General features: G+C 37.7%; 2 long non-coding RNA genes across 4 annotated transcripts in view; one reads left to right on the forward strand and one right to left on the reverse strand.

Moving 5' to 3' along the window:
• The window catches only part of LOC116649847 (uncharacterized), a 37,879-nt gene extending 19,242 nt beyond the window's left edge, over positions 1-18,637 (reverse strand). Inside the window, exons 1-2 of the long non-coding RNA XR_004302749.2 lie at positions 18,502-18,637; positions 17,502-18,428 (exon numbers count right to left, since the gene is read on the reverse strand). This is a non-coding gene — a long non-coding RNA (uncharacterized lncRNA). The remainder of the gene's footprint in view (positions 1-17,501; positions 18,429-18,501) is intronic.
• Positions 14,928-19,569, forward strand: LOC116649849 (uncharacterized). 3 transcript variants are annotated; one of them, XR_011416110.1, is made up of 3 exons: positions 14,928-15,032; positions 19,139-19,386; positions 19,473-19,569. It is a non-coding gene; the product is annotated as an uncharacterized lncRNA (long non-coding RNA). The 3 variants fall into 3 exon arrangements; XR_011416111.1 differs by having other exon boundaries at positions 14,932-15,486; XR_011416112.1 differs by having other exon boundaries at positions 14,932-15,288.
• Positions 19,570-22,004: the final 2,435 nt, after the last annotated feature.

Consider the following 22,004-nt stretch of genomic DNA (forward strand, 5'->3'; position numbering starts at 1 on the left):
TATTACCCGAGATATTAAAAAAAAAGCGTCGAAAAAGTTTCGATTTTCGCACCGACCTTTATTTTGAAGAAGGATATGTCGTTTTGAAACGTCATATCTCCTCGCGGAGCTATTACCCGAGATATTAAAAGAAAAGCATTGAAAAAGTTTCGATTATCGCACCGACCTCTATTTTGAAAAAAAAAACTTGATGATTTGGAAGGTCATATCTCCGCGGAGTTATGTCGTTTTGAAACGTCATATCTCCGAGCGGAGCTAATACCCGAGATATTAAAAAAAAAAAGCATCGAAAAAGTTTCGATTATCGCACCGACCTCCATTTTGAAAAAAAAAACTTGATGATTTGGAAGGTCATATCTCCGCGGAGTTATGTCGTTTTGAAACGTCATATCTCCGCGCGGAGCTATTAAAAGAAAAGCATCGAAAAAGTTTCGATTTTCGCACCGACCTTTATTTTGAAGAAGGATATGTCGTTTTGAAACGTCATATCTCCGCGCGGAGCTATTTCCCGAGATATTAAAAGAAAAGCATCGAAAAAGTTTCGATGATCGCACCGACCTCCATTTTGAAAAAAAAAACTTGATGATTTGGAAGGTCATATCTCCGCGGAGTTATGTCGTTTTGAAACGTCATATCTCCGCGCGGAGCTATTAAAAGAAAAGCATCGAAAAAGTTTCGATTTTCGCACCGACCACTATTTTTGAAAAAAAAAAATTGTTGATTTGGAAGTTCATATCTCCGCGGAGTTATGTCGTTTTGAAACGTCATATCTCCGCGCGGAGCTATTACCCGAGCTATTAAAAAAAAAAAGCATGGAAAAAGTTTCGATTTTCGCACCGACCTTTATTTTGAAGAAGGGTATGTCGTTTTGAAACGTCATATCTCCTCGCGGAGCTATTACCCGAGATATTAACAGAAAAGCATCGAAAAAGTTTCGATTTTCGCACCGACCTCTATTTTTGAAAAAAAAAAAAAACTTGATGATTTGGAAGGTCATATCTCCGCGGAGCTATGTCGTTTTGAAACGTCATATCTCCGCGCGGAGCTATTAAAAGAAAAGCATCGAAAAAGTTTCGATTTTCGCAACGACCACTATTTTTGAAAAAAAAAAAACTTGATGATTTGGAAGTTCATATCTCCGCGGAGTTATGTCGTTTTGAAACGTCATATCTCCGCGCGGAGCTATTACCCGAGATATTAAAAAAATGCATCAAAAAAGTTTCGATTTTCGCACCGACCTTTATTTTGAAGAAGGATATGTCGTTTTGAAACGTCATATCTCCGCGCGGAGATATTACCCGAGATATTAAAAGAAAAGCATCGAAAGTTTCGATTTTCGCACCGACCTCTATTTTGAAAAAAAAATACTTGATGATTTGGAAGGTCATATCTCCGCGGAGTTATGTCGTTTTGAAACGTCATATCTCCGCGCGGAGCTATTACCCGAGATATTAAAAAAAAACATCGAAAAAGTTTCGATTTTCGCACCGACCTCTATTTTGAAAAAAAAAACTTGATGATTTGGAAGGTCATATCTCCGCGGAGTTATGTCGTTTTGAAACGTCATATCTCCGCGCGGAGCTATTAAAAGAAAAGCATCGAAAAAGTTTCGATTTTCGCACCGACCACTATTTTTGAAAAAAAAAACTTGATGATTTGGAAGTTCATATCTCCGCGGAGTTATGTCGTTTTGAAACGTCATATCTCCGCGCGGAGCTATTACCCGAGCTATTAAAAAAAAAAAGCATGGAAAAAGTTTCGATTTTCGCACCGACCTTTATTTTGAAGAAGGGTATGTCGTTTTGAAACGTCATATCTCCTCGCGGAGCTATTACCCGAGATATTAAAAGAAAAGCATCGAAAAAGTTTCGATTTTCGCAACGACCACTATTTTTGAAAAAAAAAAAACTTGATGATTTGGAAGTTCATATCTCCGCGGAGTTATGTCGTTTTGAAACGTCATATCTCCGCGCGGAGCTATTACCCGAGCTATTAAAAAAAAAGCATGGAAAAAGTTTCGATTTTCGCACCGACCTTTATTTTGAAGAAGGGTATGTCGTTTTGAAACGTCATATCTCCTCGCGGAGCTATTACCCGAGATATTAAAAGAAAAGCATCGAAAAAGTTTCGATTTTCGCACCGACCTCTATTTTGAAAAAAAAAAAAACTTGATTTGGAAGGTCATATCTCCGCGGAGTTATGTCGTTTTGAAACGTCATATCTCCGCGCGGAGCTATTACCCGAGCTATTAAAAAAAAAGCATGGAAAAAGTTTCGATTTTCGCACCGACCTTTATTTTGAAGAAGGGTATGTCGTTTTGAAACGTCATATCTCCTCGCGGAGCTATTACCCGAGATATTAAAAGAAAAGCATCGAAAAAGTTTCGATTTTCGCACCGACCTCTATTTTGAAAAAAAAAAAAACTTGATTTGGAAGGTCATATCTCCGCGGAGTTATGTCGTTTTGAAACGTCATATCTCCGCGCGGAGCTATTTCCCGAGATATTAAAAAAAGCATCGAAAAAGTTTCGATTTTCGCACCGACCTTTATTTTGAAGAAGGATATGTCGTTTTGAAACGTCATATCTCATCGCGGAGCTATTACCCGAGATATTAAAAGAAAAGCATCGAAAAAGTTTCGATTTTCGCACCGACCACTATTTTTGAAAAAAAAAAAAACTTGATGATTTGGAAGTTCATATCTCCGCGGAGTTATGTCGTTTTGAAACGTCATATCTCCGCGCGGAGCTATTACCCGAGCTATTAAAAAAAAAAGCATGGAAAAAGTTTCGATTTTCGCACCGACCTTTATTTTGAAGAAGGGTATGTCGTTTTGAAACGTCATATCTCCTCGCGGAGCTATTACCCGAGATATTAAAAGAAAAGCATCGAAAAAGTTTCGATTTTCGCACCGACCTCTATTTTGAAAAAAAAAAAACTTGATTTGGAAGGTCATATCTCCGCGGAGTTATGTCGTTTTGAAACGTCATATCTCCGCGCGGAGCTATTACCCGAGCTATTAAAAAAAAAAGCATGGAAAAAGTTTCGATTTTCGCACCGACCTTTATTTTGAAGAAGGGTATGTCGTTTTGAAACGTCATATCTCCGCGCGGAGCTATTACCCGAGGTATTAAAAGAAAAGCATCGAAAACGTTTCGATTTTCGCACCGACCTCTATTTTGAAAAAAAAAAAACTTGATGATTTGGAAGGTCATATCTCCGCGGAGTTATGTCGTTTTGAAACGTCATATCTCCGCGCGGAGCTAATACCCGAGATATTAAAAAAAAAAAGCATCGAAAAAGTTTCGATTTTCGCACCGACCTCTATTTTGAAAAAAAATACTTGATGATTTGGAAGGTCATATCTCCGCGGAGTTATGTCGTTTTGAAACGTCATATCTCCGCGCGGAGCTATTACCCGAGCTATTAAAAAAAAAGCATGGAAAAAGTTTCGATTTTCGCACCGACCTTTATTTTGAAGAAGGGTATGTCGTTTTGAAACGTCATATCTCCTCGCGGAGCTATTACCCGAGATATTAAAAGAAAAGCATCGAAAAAGTTTCGATTTTCGCACCGACCTCTATTTTGAAAAAAAAAAAAACTTGATTTGGAAGGTCATATCTCCGCGGAGTTATGTCGTTTTGAAACGTCATATCTCCGCGCGGAGCTATTACCCGAGATATTAAAAGAAAAGCATCGAAAAAGTTTCGATTTTCGCACCGACCTTTATTTTGAAGAAGGGTATGTCGTTTTGAAACGTCATATCTCCTCGCGGAGCTATTACCCGAGATATTAAAAGAAAAGCATCGAAAAAGTTTCGATTTTCGCACCGACCACTACTTTTGAAAAAAAAAAACTTGATGATTTGGAAGTTCATATCTCCGCGGAGTTATGTCGTTTTGAAACGTCATATCTCCGCGCGGAGCTATTACCCGAGCTATTAAAAAAAAAAGCATGGAAAAAGTTTCGATTTTCGCACCGACCTTTATTTTGAAGAAGGGTATGTCGTTTTGAAACGTCATATCTCCTCGCGGAGCTATTACCCGAGATATTAAAAGAAAAGCATCGAAAAAGTTTCGATTATCGCACCGACCTCTAATTTGGAAAAAAAATACTTGATGATTTGGAAGGTCATATCTCCGCGGAGTTATGTCGTTTTGAAACGTCATATCTCCGCGCGGAGCTATTACCCGAGATATTAAAAGAAAAGCATCGAAAAAGTTTCGATTTTCGCACCGACCTCTATTTTGAAAAAAAAAACTTGATGATTTGGAGCGTCATATCTCCGCGGAGTTATGTCGTTTTGAAACGTCATATCTCCGCGCGGAGCTATTACCCGAGGTATTAAAAGAAAAGCATCGAAAACGTTTCGATTTTCGCACCGACCTCTATTTTGAAAAAAAAAAAACTTGATGATTTGGAAGGTCATATCTCCGCGGAGTTATGTCGTTTTGAAACGTCATATCTCCGCGCGGAGCTATTACCCGAGATATTAAAAGAAAAGCATCGAAAAAGTTTCGATTTTCGCACCAACCTCTATTTTGGAAAAAAAGAAACTTGATGATTTGGAAAGTCATATCTCCGCGGAGTTATGTCGTTTTGAAACGTCATATCTCCGCGCGGAGCTAATACCCGAGATATTAAAAAAAAAAAGCATCGAAAAAGTTTCGATTTTCGCACCGACCTCTATTTTGAAAAAAAATACTTGATGATTTGGAAGGTCATATCTCCGCGGAGTTATGTCGTTTTGAAACGTCATATCTCCGCGCGGAGCTATTACCCGAGATATTAAAAGAAAAGCATCGAAAAAGTTTCGATTTTCGCACCGACCTCTATTTTGAAAAAAAATACTTGATGATTTGGAAGGTCATATCTCCGCGGAGTTATGTCGTTTTGAAACGTCATATCTCCGCGCGGAGCTATTACCCGAGATATTAAAAGAAAAGCATCGAAAACGTTTAGATTTTCGCACCGACCTCTATTTTGAAAAAAAAAAAACTTGATGATTTGGAAGGTCATATCTCCGCGGAGTTATGTCGTTTTGAAACGTCATATCTCCGCGCGGAGCTATTACCCGAGATATTAAAAGTAAAGCATCGAAAAAGTTTCGATTTTCGCACCGACCTCTAATTTGGAAAAAAAAACTTGATGATTTGGAAGGTCATATCTCCTATCTATTAAAAGTAAAGCATCGAAAAAGTTTCGATTTTCGCACCGACCTCTAATTTGGAAAAAAAAACTTGATGATTTGGAAGGTAATATCTGCGCGGAGTTATGTCGTTTCGAAACGTCATATCTCCGCGTGCAGCTATTACTCGAGATATTAAAAAAAAAGCATGGAAAAAGTTTCGATTTTCGCACCGACCTTTATTTTGAAGAAGGGTTTGTCGTTTTGAAACGTCATATCTCCTCGCGGAGCTATTACCCGAGATATAAAAAGAAAAGCATCGAAAAAGTTTCGATTATCGCACCGACCTCTATTTTGAAAAAAAAAACTTGATGATTTGGAAGGTCATATCTCCGCGGAGTTACCTCTATTTTGAAAAAAAAAAACTTGATGATGTGGAAGGTCATATCTCCGCGGTGTTATGTCGTTTTGAAACGTCATATCTCCGCGCGGAGCTATTACCCGAGATATTATTTTGAAGAAGGATATGTCGTTTTGAAACGTCATATCTCCTCGCGGAGCTATTACCCGAGACATTAAAAGAAAAGCATCGAAAAAGTTTCGATTATCGCACCGACCTCTATTTTGAAAAAAAAAACTTGATGATTTGGAAGGTCATATCTCCGCGGAGTTATCGTTTTGAAACGTCATATCTCCGCGTGGAGCTATTACCCGAGATATTAAAAGAAAAGCATCGAAAAAGTTTCGATTTTTGCACCGACCTTTATTTTGAAGAAGGATATGTCGTTTTGAAACGTCATATCTCCTCGCAGAGCTATTACCCGAGATATTAAAAGAAACGCATCGAAAAAGTTTCGATTATCGCACCGACCTCTATTTTGAAAAAAAAACTTGATGATTTGGAAAGTCATATCTCCGCGGAGTTATGTCGTTTTGAAACGTCATATCTCCGCGCGGAGCTATTACCCGAGACATTAAAAGAAAAGCATCGAAAAAGTTTCGATTATCGCACCGACCTCTATTTTGAAAAAAAAAACTTGATGATTTGGAAGGTCATATCTCCGCGGAGTTATGTCGTTTTGAAACGTCATATCTCCGCGTGGAGCTATTACCCGAGATATTAAAAGAAAAGCATCGAAAAAGTTTCGATTTTTGCACCGACCTTTATTTTGAAGAAGGATATGTCGTTTTGAAACGTCATATCTCCTCGCAGAGCTATTACCCGAGATATTAAAAAAAGCATCGAAAAAGTTTCGATTTTCGCACCGACCTTTATTTTGAAGAAGGATATGTCGTTTTGAAACGTCATATCTCCGCGCGGTGCTATTTCCCGAGATATTAAAAAAAAATCATCGAACAAGTTTCGATTTTCGCACCAACCCTTATTTTGAAGAAGGATATGTCGTTTTGAAACGTCATATCTCCGCGCGGAGCTATTACCCGAGATATTAAAAGAAAAGCATGGAAAAAGTTTCGATTTTCGCACCGACCTTTATTTTGAAGAAGGTATGTCGTTTTGAAACGTCATATCTCCTCGCGGAGCTATTACCCGAGATATTAAAAGAAAAGCATCGAAAAAGTTTCGATTTTCGCTCTGACCTCTATTTTGAAAAAAAAAACTTGATGATTTGGAAGGTCATATCTCCGCGGAGTTATGTCGTTTTGAAACGTCATATCTCCGCGCGGAGCTATTACCCGAGATATTAAAAGAAAAGCATCGAAAAAGTTTCGATTTTCGCACCGACCTTTATTTTGAAGAAGGATATGTCGTTTTGAAACGTCATATCTCCGCGCGGAGCTATTTCCCGAGACATTAAAAGAAAAGCATCGAAAAAGTTTCGATTATCGCACCGACCTCTATTTTGAAAAAAAAAACTTGATGATTTGGAAGGTCATATCTCCGCGGAGTTATGTCGTTTTGAAACGTCATATCTCCGCGTGGAGCTATTACCCGAGATATTAAAAGAAAAGCATCGAAAAAGTTTCGATTTTTGCACCGACCTTTATTTTGAAGAAGGATATGTCGTTTTGAAACGTCATATCTCCTCGCAGAGCTATTACCCGAGATATTAAAAAAAGCATCGAAAAAGTTTCGATTTTCGCACCGACCTTTTTTTTGAAGAAGGATATGTCGTTTTGAAACGTCATATCTCCGCGCGGTGCTATTTCCCGAGATATTAAAAAAAAATCATCGAACAAGTTTCGATTTTCGCACCAACCCTTATTTTGAAGAAGGATATGTCGTTTTGAAACGTCATATCTCCGCGCGGAGCTATTACCCGAGATATTAAAAGAAAAGCATGGAAAAAGTTTCGATTTTCGCACCGACCTTTATTTTGAAGAAGGTATGTCGTTTTGAAACGTCATATCTCCTCGCGGAGCTATTACCCGAGATATTAAAAGAAAAGCATCGAAAAAGTTTCGATTTTCGCTCTGACCTCTATTTTGAAAAAAAAAACTTGATGATTTGGAAGGTCATATCTCCGCGGAGTTATGTCGTTTTGAAACGTCATATCTCCGCGCGGAGCTATTACCCGAGATATTAAAAGAAAAGCATCGAAAAAGTTTCGATTTTCGCACCGACCTATATTTTCCAGAAGGATATGTCGTTTTGAAACGTCATATCTCCGCGCGGAGCTATTTCCCGAGATATTAAAAGAAAAGCATCGAAAAAGTTTCGATTTTCGCACCGACTTCTATTTTTGAAAAAAAAAAAAAATTTGATGATTTGGAAGGTCACATCTCCGCGGAGTTATGTCGTTTTGAAACGTCATATCTCCGCGCGGAGCTATTACCCGAGATATTAAAAAAAAGCATGGAAAAAGTTTCGATTTTCGCACCGACCTTTATTTTGAAGAAGGATATGTCGTTTTAAAACGTCATATCTCCTCGCGGAGCTATTACTCGAGATATTAAAAGAAAAGCATCGAAAAAGTTTCGATTTTACACCGACCTCTATTTTTGAAAAAAAAAATTTGATGATTTGGAAGGTCACATCTCCGCGGAGTTATAGCGTTTTGAAACGTCATATCTCCGCGCGGAGCTATTACCCGAGATATTAAAAAAAAGCATCGAAAAAGTTTCGATTTTCGCACCGACCTTTATTTTGAAGAAGGATATGTCGTTTTGAAACGTCATATCTCCGCGCGGAGCTATTACCCGAGATATTAAAAGAAAAGCATCGAAAAAGTTTCGATTTTCGCACCGACCTTTATTTTGAAGAAGGATATGTCGTTTTGAAACGTCATATCTCCTCGCGGAGCTATTACCCGAGATAGTAAAAGAAAAGCATTGAAAAAGTTTCGATTATCGCACCGACCTCTATTTTGAAAAAAAAAAAACTTGATGATTTGGAAGGTCATATCTCCGCGGAGTTATGTCGTTTTGAAACGTCATATCTCCGCGCGGAGCTATTACCCGAGATATTAAAAAAAAGCATCGAAAAAGTTTCGATTTTCGCACCGACCTTTATTTTGAAGAAGGATATGTCGTATTTTGAAGAAGGATATGTCGTTTTGAAACGTCATATCTCCTCGCGGAGCTATTACCCGAGATAGTAAAAGAAAAGCATTGAAAAAGTTTCGATTATTGCACCGACCTCTATTTTGAAAAAAAAAAACTTGATGATTTGGAAGGTCATATCTCCGCGGAGTTATGTCGTTTTGAAACGTCATATCTCCGCGCGGAGCTATTACCCGAGATATTAAAAGAAAAGCATCGAAATAGTTTCGATTTTCGCACCGACCACTATTTTTGAAAAAAAAAAAACTTGATGATTTGGAAGTTCATATCTCCGCGGAGTTATGTCGTTTTGAAACGTCATATCTCCTAGCGGAGCTATTACCCGAGATATTAAAAGAAAAGCATCGAAAAAGTTTCGATTTTCGCACCGACCACTATTTATGAAAAAAAAAAACTTGATGATTTGGGAGTTCATATCTCCGCGGAGTTATGTCGTTTTGAAACGTCATATCTCCGCGCGGAGCTATTACCCGAGATATTAAAAAAAAAGCATGAAAAAAGTTTCGATTATCGCACCGACCTTTATTTTGAAGAAGGTATGTCGTTTTGAAACGTCATATCTCCGCGCGGAGCTATTTCCCGAGATATTAAAAGAAAAGCATCGAAAAAGTTTCGATTTTCGCACCGACCTCTATTTTGAAAAAAAAAACTTGATGATTTGGACGTTCATATCTCCGCGGAGTTATGTCGTTTTGAAACGTCATATCTCCGCGCGGAGCTATTTCCCGAGATATTAAAAGAAAAGCATCGAAAAAGTTTCGATTATCGCACCGACCACTATTTTTGAAAAAAAAAAAATGTATGATGATTTGAAAGTTCATATCTCCGCGGAGTTATGTCGTTTTGAAACGTCATATCTCCGCGCGGAGCTATTACCCGAGATATTAAAAAAAAAAAGCCTGGAAAAAGTTTAGATTTTCGCACCGACCTTTATTTTAAAAAAAAAAAACTTGATGATTTGGAAGGTCATATCTCCGCGGAGTTATGTCGTTTTGAAACGTCATATCTCCGCGCGGAGCTATTACCCGAGATATTATTTTGAAGAAGGATATGTCGTTTTGAAACGTCATATCTCCGCGCGGAGCTATTACCCGAGATATTAAAAGAAAAGCATCGAAAAAGTTTCCATTTTCGCACCGACCACTATTTTTGAAAAAAAAAAACTTGATGATTTGGAAGTTCATATCTCCGCGGAGTTATGTCGTTTTGAAACGTCATATCTCCGCGCGGAGCTATTTCCCGAGATATTAAAAGAAAAGCATCGAAAAAGTTTCGATTTTCGCACCGACCTCTATTTTGAAAAAAAAAACTTGATGATTTGGACGTTCATATCTCCGCGGAGTTATGTCGTTTTGAAACGTCATATCTCCGCGCGGAGCTATTACCCGAGATATTATTTTGAAGAAGGATATGTCGTTTTGAAACGTCATATCTCCGCGCGGAGCTATTACCCGAGATATTAAAAGAAAAGCATCGAAAAAGTTTCCATTTTCGCACCGACCACTATTTTTGAAAAAAAAAAACTTGATGATTTGGAAGTTCATATCTCCGCGGAGTTATGTCGTTTTGAAACGTCATATCTCCTAGCGGAGCTATTACCCGAGATATTAAAACAAAAGCATCGAAAAAGTTTCGATTTTCGCACCGACCACTATTTTTGAAAAAAAAAAAACTTGATGATTTGGAAGTTCATATCTCCGCGGAGTTATGTCGTTTTGAAACGTCATATCTCCGCGCGGAGCTATTTCCCGAGATATTAAAAGAAAAGCATCGAAAAAGTTTCGATTTTCGCACCGACCACTATTTTTGAAAAAAAAAAAACTTGATGATTTGGACGTTCATATCTCCGCGGAGTTATGTCGTTTTGAAACGTCATATCTCCGCGCGGAGCTATTACCCGAGATATTAAAAAAAAAGCATCGAAAAAGTTTCGATTATCGCACCGACCTCTATTTTGAAAAAAAAACAAAAATTTGATGATTTGGAAGGTCATATCTCCGCGGAGTTATGTCGTTTTGAAACGTCATATCTCCGCGCGGAGCTGTTACCCGAGATATTAAAAAAAAAGCATCGAAAAAGTTTCGATTTTCGCACCGACCCTTAATTTAAAGAAGGATATGTCGTTTTGAAACGTCATGTCTCCGCGCGGAGCTATTACCCGTGATATTAAAAGAAAAGCTTCGAAAAAGTTTCGATTTTCGCACCGACCCTTAATTTAAAGAAGGATATGTCGTTTTGAAACGTCATATCTCCGCGCGGAGCTATTACCCGAGATAATAAAAAAAAAAAAGCATGCAAAAAGTTTCGATTTTCGCACCGACCTCTGTTTTGAAAAAAAAAACTTGATGATTTGGAGCGTCATATCTCCGCGGAGTTATGTCGTTTTGAAACGTCATATCTCCGCGCGGAGCTATTACCCGAGATATTAAAAAAAAAAAGCATGCAAAAAGTTACGATTTTCGCACCGACCTCTGTTTTGAAAAAAAAAACTTGATGATTTGGAGCGTCATATCTCCGCGGAGTTATGTCGTTTTGAAACGTCATATCTCCGCGCGGAGCTATTACCCGAGATATAAAAAGAAAAGCATCGAAAAAGTTTCGATTATCGCACCGACCTTTATTTTGAAAAAAAAAAACTTGATGATTTGGAGGGTCATATCTCCGCGGAGTTATGTCGTTTTGAAACGTCATATCTCCGCGCGGAGCTATTTCCCGAGATATTAAAAAACAGCATCGAAAAAGTTTCGATTTTCGCACCGACCTCTGTTTTGAAAAAAAAAACTTGATGATTTGGAGCGTCATATCTCCGCGGAGTTATGTCGTTTTGAAACGTCATATCTCCTCGCGGAGCTATTACCCGAGATATTAAAAGAAAAGCATTGAAAAAGTTTCGATTTTCGCACCGACCTCTATTTTGAAAAAAAAAACTTGATGATTTGGAAGGTTATATCTCCGCGGAGTTATGTCGTTTTGAAACGTCATATCTCCGCGCGGAGCTATTACCCGAGATATTAAAAGAAAAGCATCGAAAAAGTTTCGATTATCGCACCGACCTCTATTTTGAAGAAGGATATGGCGTTTTGAAACGTCATATCTCCGCGCGGAGCTATTACCCGAGATATTAAAAGAAAAGCATCGAAAACGTTTCGATTTTCGCACCGACCTCGATTTTGAAAAAAAAAAATGATGTAACCTCTTGCCATTTTGTCGATTTGGGTCAAAATTTTGTATTTCCATTTTTTGATGTCAATCGATAGACCTGATCCTTACGAGCCAAAATGGTATGAAATTGCAAAATCGGACATTATTTGATGAAAATATACCAAAAAATCATCAAAAAGGTTGAATTTACGAACGAATCTGTTTTTTGTCAACAACATTTTTCAACCCATCGATGATTAATTTGTTTGAATGCCAATTGATGATAGGGATCCGTACGCATTCAAAAAGGTATAACATTTTAAAATCAGACATTATTTACCGGAGATATTAAAAAAAAATCATCGAAAAAGTTTCGATTTTAGCACCGACCTTTATTTTGAAGAAGGATATGTCGTTTTGAAACGTCATCTTATTGTATCATAGAATATTTGTGTATACTGAAAAAGTCAATTGCATTTAAAGTTTGACTTAAATTGGTTGGCAATAAAAGTTGGGTTATTAACATGATTTATAGCCCTGGGTGGTAGCGGAGAGGTGGCGATAGGTATAAAATGAAAGATACTTGAGAAATATATAATTTTTAGAAGCAACATATCATGTTTCGTGACTCTAGCTCTCATTATTTACCAAAATTGCCCAAGAGACAGGATACCGATATCGATTTTTATCGATTACTTGGAAACGGAGTAAGTTATCGATTTGCAATTTTCAGTGTCCTAGATCTTACGGCTTGGGATGTGAGTTAATCACAATACGCAGATTACATACACACTAACTACCTTAATTTGTCCCACCCACAGTGAGTGTGACTATATATTCTGAAAACCAATTTATTAATGGTACATAGTCTTAATTATCTAATTTTGACAGCGCTCAAAAATATTTGTTAAAATAAATGCTTGCAGGACATACATAGATAAATATACGCATGTATCCGTCCGTATTTATGATTTTTTTTTTTTTTTTTGTATAGCCTGAACCCATAAAAAATATATATTCTTGATCAGATTCAACAGGTGAGTCGATCGAGCTACGCGAGTCGATCTAGCTACGTCAGCCTGTCTGCCCGTCCGTCTGGGGTTCAATGGACCAATGTAGAAGAGCATGTTGCGTATTTCGTAAATCATTAGTCAACTCGACTCGTAGGCCCACAAATATGTGGCCCCCTCGTGGTGACCCTGGGTGATTGCCCATAGTTGATTTCGGCAGCCAGCTAAATCGAGCGGCGAAACAAGATGACCCATTCTTTGTCTGACGGAAGACTAAACTGGGTAGTAGAATGCTTGCTACAACAGTCGACCAAAGCTGTAATTTTGGTACCACGGGTAGCCAGGAGCCCGCGGAACTTGTTCCGTACTGACTTTTTGGTTGCGGCCCTTCGGGGAGTATCGTGGTGGCTGTGGTTTATACCCAAATCGCGGGTAGAACTTTGCTCAACATGGAGTTGCGTTTCAATCAAAAACATTGAATTTTTGAGATTTAAGAGCGGCCCCTCCGACCAATGAGGGAATATGTTGCTTTCGCCCAGCATGCATTCAATTGGCACCAAAGGGACACTGTGCAAGCAGGATCCTGGAGGGAAGCCAGTCCGACGCTTTGTTTTGGCTCTTTGTATTTTCGAATCCCTTGAGATTAAGCCAACATGGCTTTATCTGTCCGTCCGTCTGCCCGTGTGTATGAACGCAAGGATCGCAGAGCCTATGAAAGCTAGAGAAATTTTTAAACATAGTTCCTCCTACTGCCTACGCAGAACGAGTTTGTTTCCGAATCTCGATAACTTGCCCCGTTTCCAAGTAATCCATTAGAGTCGATATCGAAATCCTCTTATTTGAGCAATTTTGGTAAATAATAAGAGCTAAAGCCACTAAACTTAACATGTAGTTACTAGAATATATATATCAAGTATCTTTCATTTTATAGCTATCCTTACCTTCTCGCTACTACTTCATAGATATAAATTAAGTGAATATACAAAACTTTACTGCCCAGCAGTAGAAGACACAATTTAAATACAATTGAATTATAGCACAATAAGTTGGACTATACTAAATTTCAACAAGATCGGTTGAGAAATGCAGAAGTTATTAAATAAAACATGTTTTGCAGGAATTTCTATAAATATGTACACACACAAATTCAAACGCGTATTCATTGAATTCTATCAACCGAATTGCGATTGTATTGTTTTTTGTACTGCTACTTCTATTTTTTTTTTATTAGACTCAATTGTTGGTGTTGCTGTTGAGTAGTAGCGGGGCAAATAGTGCGGTTGCTGCAAGTGCGAACCCTACCGAGGAAACTTTTTTTGCATTTTTGGAAGAAGAGAGTTCAGGGTATCTCCTAGTCGGGAGCTCCCGACTCTGCTGTCTGTGCTGCTATTTTGAATCATTTTTTTCTCATTAAGGCCCAGTTATTGGTGTGGCTGTTGAGTAGAGGCGGCGGCAAATAGTGTTGTTTGCTGCGAGTTCGAACCCCAGCGAAGAAAAAAATTTAATTTTTGTTCTAATTTATTTTTCTTACTACTAAAGCAAGCGTGCGCATAGCGCGAGTGTTCAAATAAGAGGGTTCAGGGTATCGCATAGTCAGCAAGTCTCGACTAGAACCTCTTACTTGTTATTGCTGCAAAAGAGAACGAGCTCGCAGTGCGAGCTGTATTTGGTGTTGGTAAAAGAGGGTGGAAGGATGAGCCTCTTACGTGTTTTTATAATTGAATTGGATGCTTTGTGTAAAGATATCATTTACTTAAATAGCCAAATGGCATATAAATGATATACAAATTAATTATATTAACTTTCATTATAATTTAATATAATTCCCTTAAAACAAATGTATTAACTATACTGATTTGATAATGTTTGAATAGTTTTCAGGCATTTATAAGACTTTGGTCATTGGTCAACTGTTGTTTATAAAACCTTTTACTTAATCCCACCCTTAATTCTTATTGGTGGGAACTGTAAAACGAGATGGCAAGCATTCAGTCGCGCTTAGCCATACCAAGCGTACAAAAGAGACAAATCATGCTTCAATATGCACGTCTTATTTTCTCATTTGTAAAAGAAACAATGAATTTGTGGTCTCGGAAGACTACAATTCATTAAAACAGGCATTATAGTCACATTCTTGCCAGTTTGAAAGTTGATGCCGTCGAGAGAGCATCGTCTTCCCGAAGTGAAAATATAGTGAATATAAAGACCATCGCAATGCCACATCCATTAAAAGTAACTTTTGGTGACCAGAAGCCGACATATTAATATATTCCTTTGACTGCTTTCTACATTCGCCTAAGAAAATATTGCCGCTTAGTGATACAAATCGCTTATAAAGGCACAAGGCGATTTCTCACAGAACCAGCACAACCAACAATAATTTCATCAACAAAAATGAGTCAATGAAAAGAATGTTAGCGAGTCCCAAGCGGTTATTCACCATATACGGTCTAACTGCTCCAGACATAATTAATTTATAGCCCTGCAGGTTTATTTTCCATCAATTTTATAATCGAAAACAAACAATAATTAATTTGTTTAATAATAAGCATAAGCAAGTGCATGAAACTCAAACCAATATTTGTTGAATGGATATTATGGAATGTTCACACATGCCTATGTGAATCAAATTTGTGTTTTAATTTCGTGAAAAAAAAAAAATAAATAAACAAAATACACTGCAAGGGTAAATAACAGATTATAGGCATACTGTAGAAAAACTTAGATAGTCGTGTAATACAATATTTAACACATGCACAAAACACATCTTGTGAAATATTACTTTTCTCATAAATTATCCGTATTGAAACGTTACGGGTACATGAAATTTTCGAAGCATAACTTCGATTCAGTCAATCACTCCTGATTCCAATATGACGTGTTCTTGGCCTCCACCTCAATCTTTATAACTAGATTTCAGTATCTAAGCATGAAATATCTCACTCTCGCGTAATAAAGTATGCCTATGATGTGTGGTTGTGGCTTTTATATAAACTAACTTTTTGTAGTTCATTAAAAGCCGACGTTAATGTCTTGCACTCCTAGTGTCCAGTAAACTTTTTAAGCTGCTCGGACGTGTTAAAAGTATGAAGTTGTGAAGTGCCTGATTCAAATTTTGGTCATGATTATCTCATGTTATGACCGAGATCAATAAGGCAAATCCTATTTTGACAGTTTATTCGAGGATAACAATAGAAACAAATAATTTTGTTGATAACAGGAGTAAAGAGTAAACAAATACTCTGAAATCCAGTTCGGAAAAGTGACTAGGAAAACGAGAATACATTTTTTTTGAATCAACATGAAGTGATTAATTCAACCCTACCAAAATCAGTATTGATTAAATCAGCGCGTATCCTTTGCTTAAAATTATAAATGACTGGCAAAGTAAACTTATGAAGGTTAATGGTTGTAGATCTACGCTTCACGAACCCGTGATTAGGTAGTGAAATAATAGAACTGCATAATTGTCGCAGTTGAAATTAAGCAGACAATTTGCAAATACCTATAGTTTTCTATTTTTTATTTGATTTATTGCCTTTTTATGAAGAGGGTTGCAGCACAGTACCTAAGCAGACAAGAATACACTCAGGAATTGGTGGGCACACCGACTTGATTACGTAAGGGCCGTTAAATAGTGAACTTTCAGTGATAATCGGATTCAAACTAATGTAATAAAGAGGAATATAATAAAAATATCTTGCCAATGTGTTGAAAATATGATGGGCAATGCTCGCATTAGAATTCCCACTCCCATTGGCAAACTTTACCGAAAATGGCGATTAGGACGTCTTGCGTTTGCTCTTTAAAAGAAAAAAGCCGGCAATTTCAAATTTTGCATTAAGAATATTGATCTGGAAACTGCTTAGAGGGAGAAATTAAAATCTTTTCAATTTCAACTGAAACCTCACTGGATAATCGAATAGAACGTAGACATCAAGAAGCAAGCTCAAGGCTGTAATTGCTACATTAATGTCTGCATAACTATACAGGACAAGTTCACTTGCATCCAAGTTTAAATAAAAGCCATGCAAAAACTATAGATTCGACCCACTGTTTATAATGTCACGTATTTTAAATTTAATGATCAAATCGAAAGTGAGATGAAACGCGGAAATTATTATTACACATACAACTAGAAGGGAGGTCAAACGACAAAAGGGCATACTTAGCCCTTACTTTTTCTCCAATACGACTGACTCGATGGAGTCTGAAGTAGTGTATTCGGAAAGAAGCGCTGAAGAATCAGTGATGTCAAGTCTAGCTAAGTCTCAGTGAAAGCGATAAAAATAAATAACGAAATCGAAAATAAGAAAGCAGGTCCTTTGGTAGTTGCGGAGATTAAATTGGTAATTAGCTGCTTATCTGTTGACAACGCCGCCTATCATTAGAACCTTAAGGCCTTTTGCGATATCCCGTGCTAGAATATATTCAGCTCCAGACATTTTTCGCATGGTCTTGGCCTGGATTATGAGAACTTTATTCAAATGAGTGTTTGCGGCTATACCGTAAGCTTTCAGCCTATATCGCCATTATTTAATACGTTCTAGATGAGGACCTTGTTTCGGAACAAGAGTTTGTCGTTAGAGTTGAGCAGTCAGCTCGTTCACCTGATTTTTCTACAGACATTGTTGGTTACCTCGGTGATATGTTTCTTAAACGTAAGTCGAGAATGTCTCCGAAGAATTTGTGGTGACTCACCTGCTTTAAGAGCTCACTATGGAGAAAAAGTCCGAGGCAGGAGTCTTTGCGCACGGTATGAGTGACCGCAGCACATAGTTCAATGTTCACTGAAATGTCAGCCTGCAGGATGTCTGCCGCTTCATTCGCCCATCTGTTCGAGCATGCAAACGTGGCCATCAGGAGATGGCCTTTCTGTGGTCCATTTATAAACTTCTTCCTTCCTGTGGTTAAGTCCAAACTGGAGTTAGCCATGCTTGAGTCGGAACCCAAATTAGAGCTTCGGGATTTAACGGTCCAGAATCTTGCCGAAGGCAGGCAGGACGCTGACGGGGCGAAAGGACCCTAACTGATTAGGAAGCTCTCCGCTCATAGTGATTTGCGCGTTCTTCCTGGCCACTAGACGACGAGAAAAAACAGTGCCTTGTACGGCAGTAACTTATTTGTCTGGTTGTCCAAACGATCTTCCCCACTGGCTTTATTATGTTTGAAGCTCTTTATCTCCTGCTTGACTTTTTGGAAGATGATAAGGGCTGCGGGAGGGACATTAGACCTTGTGCGCTGGCTTCTGCCATGCGATGCGGTATTAATCGTCTTAAAGGCTCTTCCAGGTTTTAAATTACTGCTTCGACTCAGTCTTCTGGCACTGGAGCTATCGGGATGTCGGACGGGAAAATTTGGCGCAACGTGCTGTTTGTATAGCCTGTATAGTTTCCACAGCGCGTAAGTGGAGCTCTCGTCTACCGTTGCTTACTCCAGCATGGTGTCTGAGTTTTTTGTTTAGAATAGTCACCTCCTTCTTAACCCTGTTGGGGATACGGCGATAGATCCTGTCGTTTCAGGGGTCCTGAGAACAGACGTACCCCCTCCTCAGTCGCTGTTTAAGGGAAGGAAGGACTTCAACAATAAGGGGAAGCGTCCTGGTGGCGTTGGCAGCCGCGGCATGTACTTAGCCCAATAGGGTGAACGTATATACATGACTTTGATTATTTACGATTATTATTTATTTATATACTTTTACCTTATAGTATTTTTTGATGAATTCTTGAGTCCGCGCTTTTCACCATGTCCGCTCTGCTCAACATCACAAATCAGACTCTCGATAATTTTTTATTACTAGCAATTACCACGTGTCATATATTTCTATCTTATACTACTCTCCATCTGCCTTTTGACATAAAATCAGTTTTAAATTATAAAATGAATAATAAAATTAAATGACAGTGATGCAGTGAACTTGAATCTGTTGTTAAAGTAAATTAATCAAGACAGCCTTAGGAAAATTTAGCCATGAGAACTGGCATACAGACGTCCGCTTATAGCCTAATTCCACTATGCTCAAAAAATGTTACATTTTAAATCTCCCACTTTGTGGTTCCATTGGCAAGTGCCCGCCGTCGGTAACATGTGAGTGGAAAAAGTACTCGAATTGTTCGGGGCGAATATACACAGTTTGAGAAAATGTCATATTTTTGACATTTTTTCCTATGGGATTATGTACAGGCCCCATTTTTAACATTCGACAAAAATGTTATATTCGCAAAAACATGTAAGAATGTTGGACGGTTGAATTATACTATAAGTCACTTAAATCCAAAGACAAAGGCAAAAAAAAAATAAGATTAACATTGCTAAGCCAAAAACAAATAACATTACAGAATAGTGTCGCCCGCAACCGAACACTTTAGTTTATAATGTATTGGAGCAGATGTATCAGGTGTATGGAGCACTGGAGGTCCAAATATTTTCGACTGCGATAGACATTTTAGACATAAGTGATGTCGGCCTGCATATCAGTTTGAGCTGTCTAGCACAGGAAATGAGAGCAAAGACGACAACGTGGAATTCATTCAATCTATGCGCAAAGGAAGAATCTAAACTAAATGAAGTCGCAAATGGGTTCAAGGCAATTGAGCCACTGAATATGAAAATTGTTGAGAAAAACGGTGTATTATATAATATATATATTAATATGTACTTAATTTCTTGCAGATATTTACGTAAGGACTAGTACCCTCCTGCTGCAGCAATTATCTTCAAATGCCAAAATACGATTTTCTTATAATTAATAAAACTGCCTTTGAACTTATTTTCGCAAACTCATTAAAATAACTAATTAAATTCTGCGCAGGTCATTGCTTTAACTGTCACTATCATAGTGTCGCATATGTTGAGGGCGAGAATCTAGCACACATGTTTAACTCTATAATTTTCAGTTGATGTATCACCGGTATTAAAAATAATGCTATACTCCGTGATAAACAATGCTCTTCTGATCGCGTGGGTTATGCTGGAAGTTCCAAAATATATTAATAATAGATAATATCCTAAGGGTTTTTGTATATTAGACAATCTACTGTCAGGTCAATTGAATATCGGTTCCTAATTGCACATGCAAGATTATGTAAATGTTTGATATAGATTTATTAAAATATGACTAAATAAAGCTGTATTATAGTGACATTAAACCATGTTAATTTTTATAAACGCGCTGTGTTACAATGTAATGATAACTAAGAATATTGGAAAATAAACGGGCAAAATGACTATTCTCACCCAGCTTGATATCAACAAAGTATTTGAAACTCTAAGCGTAAGCATACTATGTGCAAAACTAAAGAAATTTTTCTTTTCTCTTCGCTTCTAAGTTTTTAAACAGGTTTAGTCGTAGGTTCCTCATTGTTCTCAATCTATATGAATAATCTACCCAATTTTATGACGAATTGTCCACATGTATCTTGAAGATGAAAAAAAAAACAAGTAGTCGGGAGCTTCCGAATACGGAATACCCTGAGCCTTCTTCTTCCAACGCTAAATGAAGCTCGCGATCGCTTGCTTTGGTAGTTATAAAAATAAATTAAACAAAAAATGTTTTGCCGGTAGGGTTCGGAACAGGCCGCACGCCTCTACTCAACAGCAACACCAATAATTGAGTTTTAATAAAAAAAAAACGAATTTAATAGAGCGCAGAAAACGCGCATGAATGTGTAAATGTATACAGAAATTCTCTCACCTCATTTGCTCAAAACGCATAATTTCGATATTGATTTTTCGGTTACTTGGAAACAGGGCAAGTTATCGATTATCGGAAACAATCTCGTACTGCGCGGGCACTAGGTGGACCTACATACCTAATTTCAAGTCTCTAACTATTTTAAGTTCTGAGATCCTTCCGTTCATACATACCGACGGACAGACGGACGGATAGACAGACGGACATGGCTATATCGACTCGGCTATTGATGCTGATCAAGAATATATATACTTTATGGGGTCGGAGATGCTTCCTTCTGCCTGTTACATACATTTGGATTTTGCACAAATACAATATACCCTTATACCCATTTTTAATGGGTATACTCATCGAAAAAGTTTCGATTTTCGCACCGATTTGGATTTCCTTTTTTTAATGCCAATTGTTAGAACTGATCCTTACGAGTCAAAAATGGTATGAAATTCCAAAATCGGACATTATTTGACGGAAATATTCCAAATCATCATCAAAAAGGTTGAAATTACGAACGAATCGGTTTTTTGTCAACAACATTTTTCAACCCATCGATGTTTAATTTGTTTGAATGCCTATTGATGGTAGAATCCGTACGCATTCAAAAGGGTATAACATTTTAAAATCAGACATTATTTACCTGAAATATTTAAAAAAATCATCGAAAAAGTTTTGATGTTTTGGAAGGTTATACCTGCGGGGAGTTATGTCGTTTTGAAACGTCATATCTCCGCGCGGAGCTATTATCCGAGATATTAAAAAAAAAGCATCAAAAAAGTTTCGATTTTCGCACCGACCTCGATTTTGAAAACAATCGTGATGTAACCCCTTAGTATTTTGTCGATTTGGGTCAAAATTTTGGATTTCCTTTTTTTGATTCCCATCGGTAGAACTGATCCTGACGAGTCAAAAATGGTATACAATTCCAAAATCTGACATTATTTGACGGAAATATTCCAAATCATCATTAAAAAGGTTGAATTTACGAACGAATCGGTTTTTTGTCAACAACATTTTTCAACCCATCGATGTTTAATTTGCTTGAATGCCAATTGATGGTAGGGATCCGTACGCACTCAAAAACGTATAACATTTTAAAATCAGACATTATTTACCCGAGATATTTAAAAAAATCATCGAAAAAGTTTTGATGTTTTGGAAGATCATATCTCCGGGGAGTTATGTCGATTTGAAACGTCATATCTCCACGCGGAGCTATTACCCGAGATATTAAAAAAAAAGCATCGAAAAAGTTTCGACTTTCGCACCGACCTCGATTTTGAAAAAAACCCCTTGTAACCCCTTGCCATTTTGTCGATTTGGGTCAAAATTTTGGATTTTCTTTTTTTGATGTCAATCGATAGAACTTATCCTACGAGTCAAAAATGGTATGAAATTGCAGAATCGAACATTATTTGACGGAAATATTCCAAATCATCATCAAAAAGGTTGAAATTACGAACGAATCGGTTTTTTGTCAACAACATTTTTCAACCCATCGATGTTTAATTTTCTTG

This window comes from Drosophila virilis, chromosome 2, assembly GCF_030788295.1.
Source record: "Drosophila virilis strain 15010-1051.87 chromosome 2, Dvir_AGI_RSII-ME, whole genome shotgun sequence".
Taxonomy (NCBI): domain Eukaryota; kingdom Metazoa; phylum Arthropoda; class Insecta; order Diptera; family Drosophilidae; genus Drosophila; species Drosophila virilis.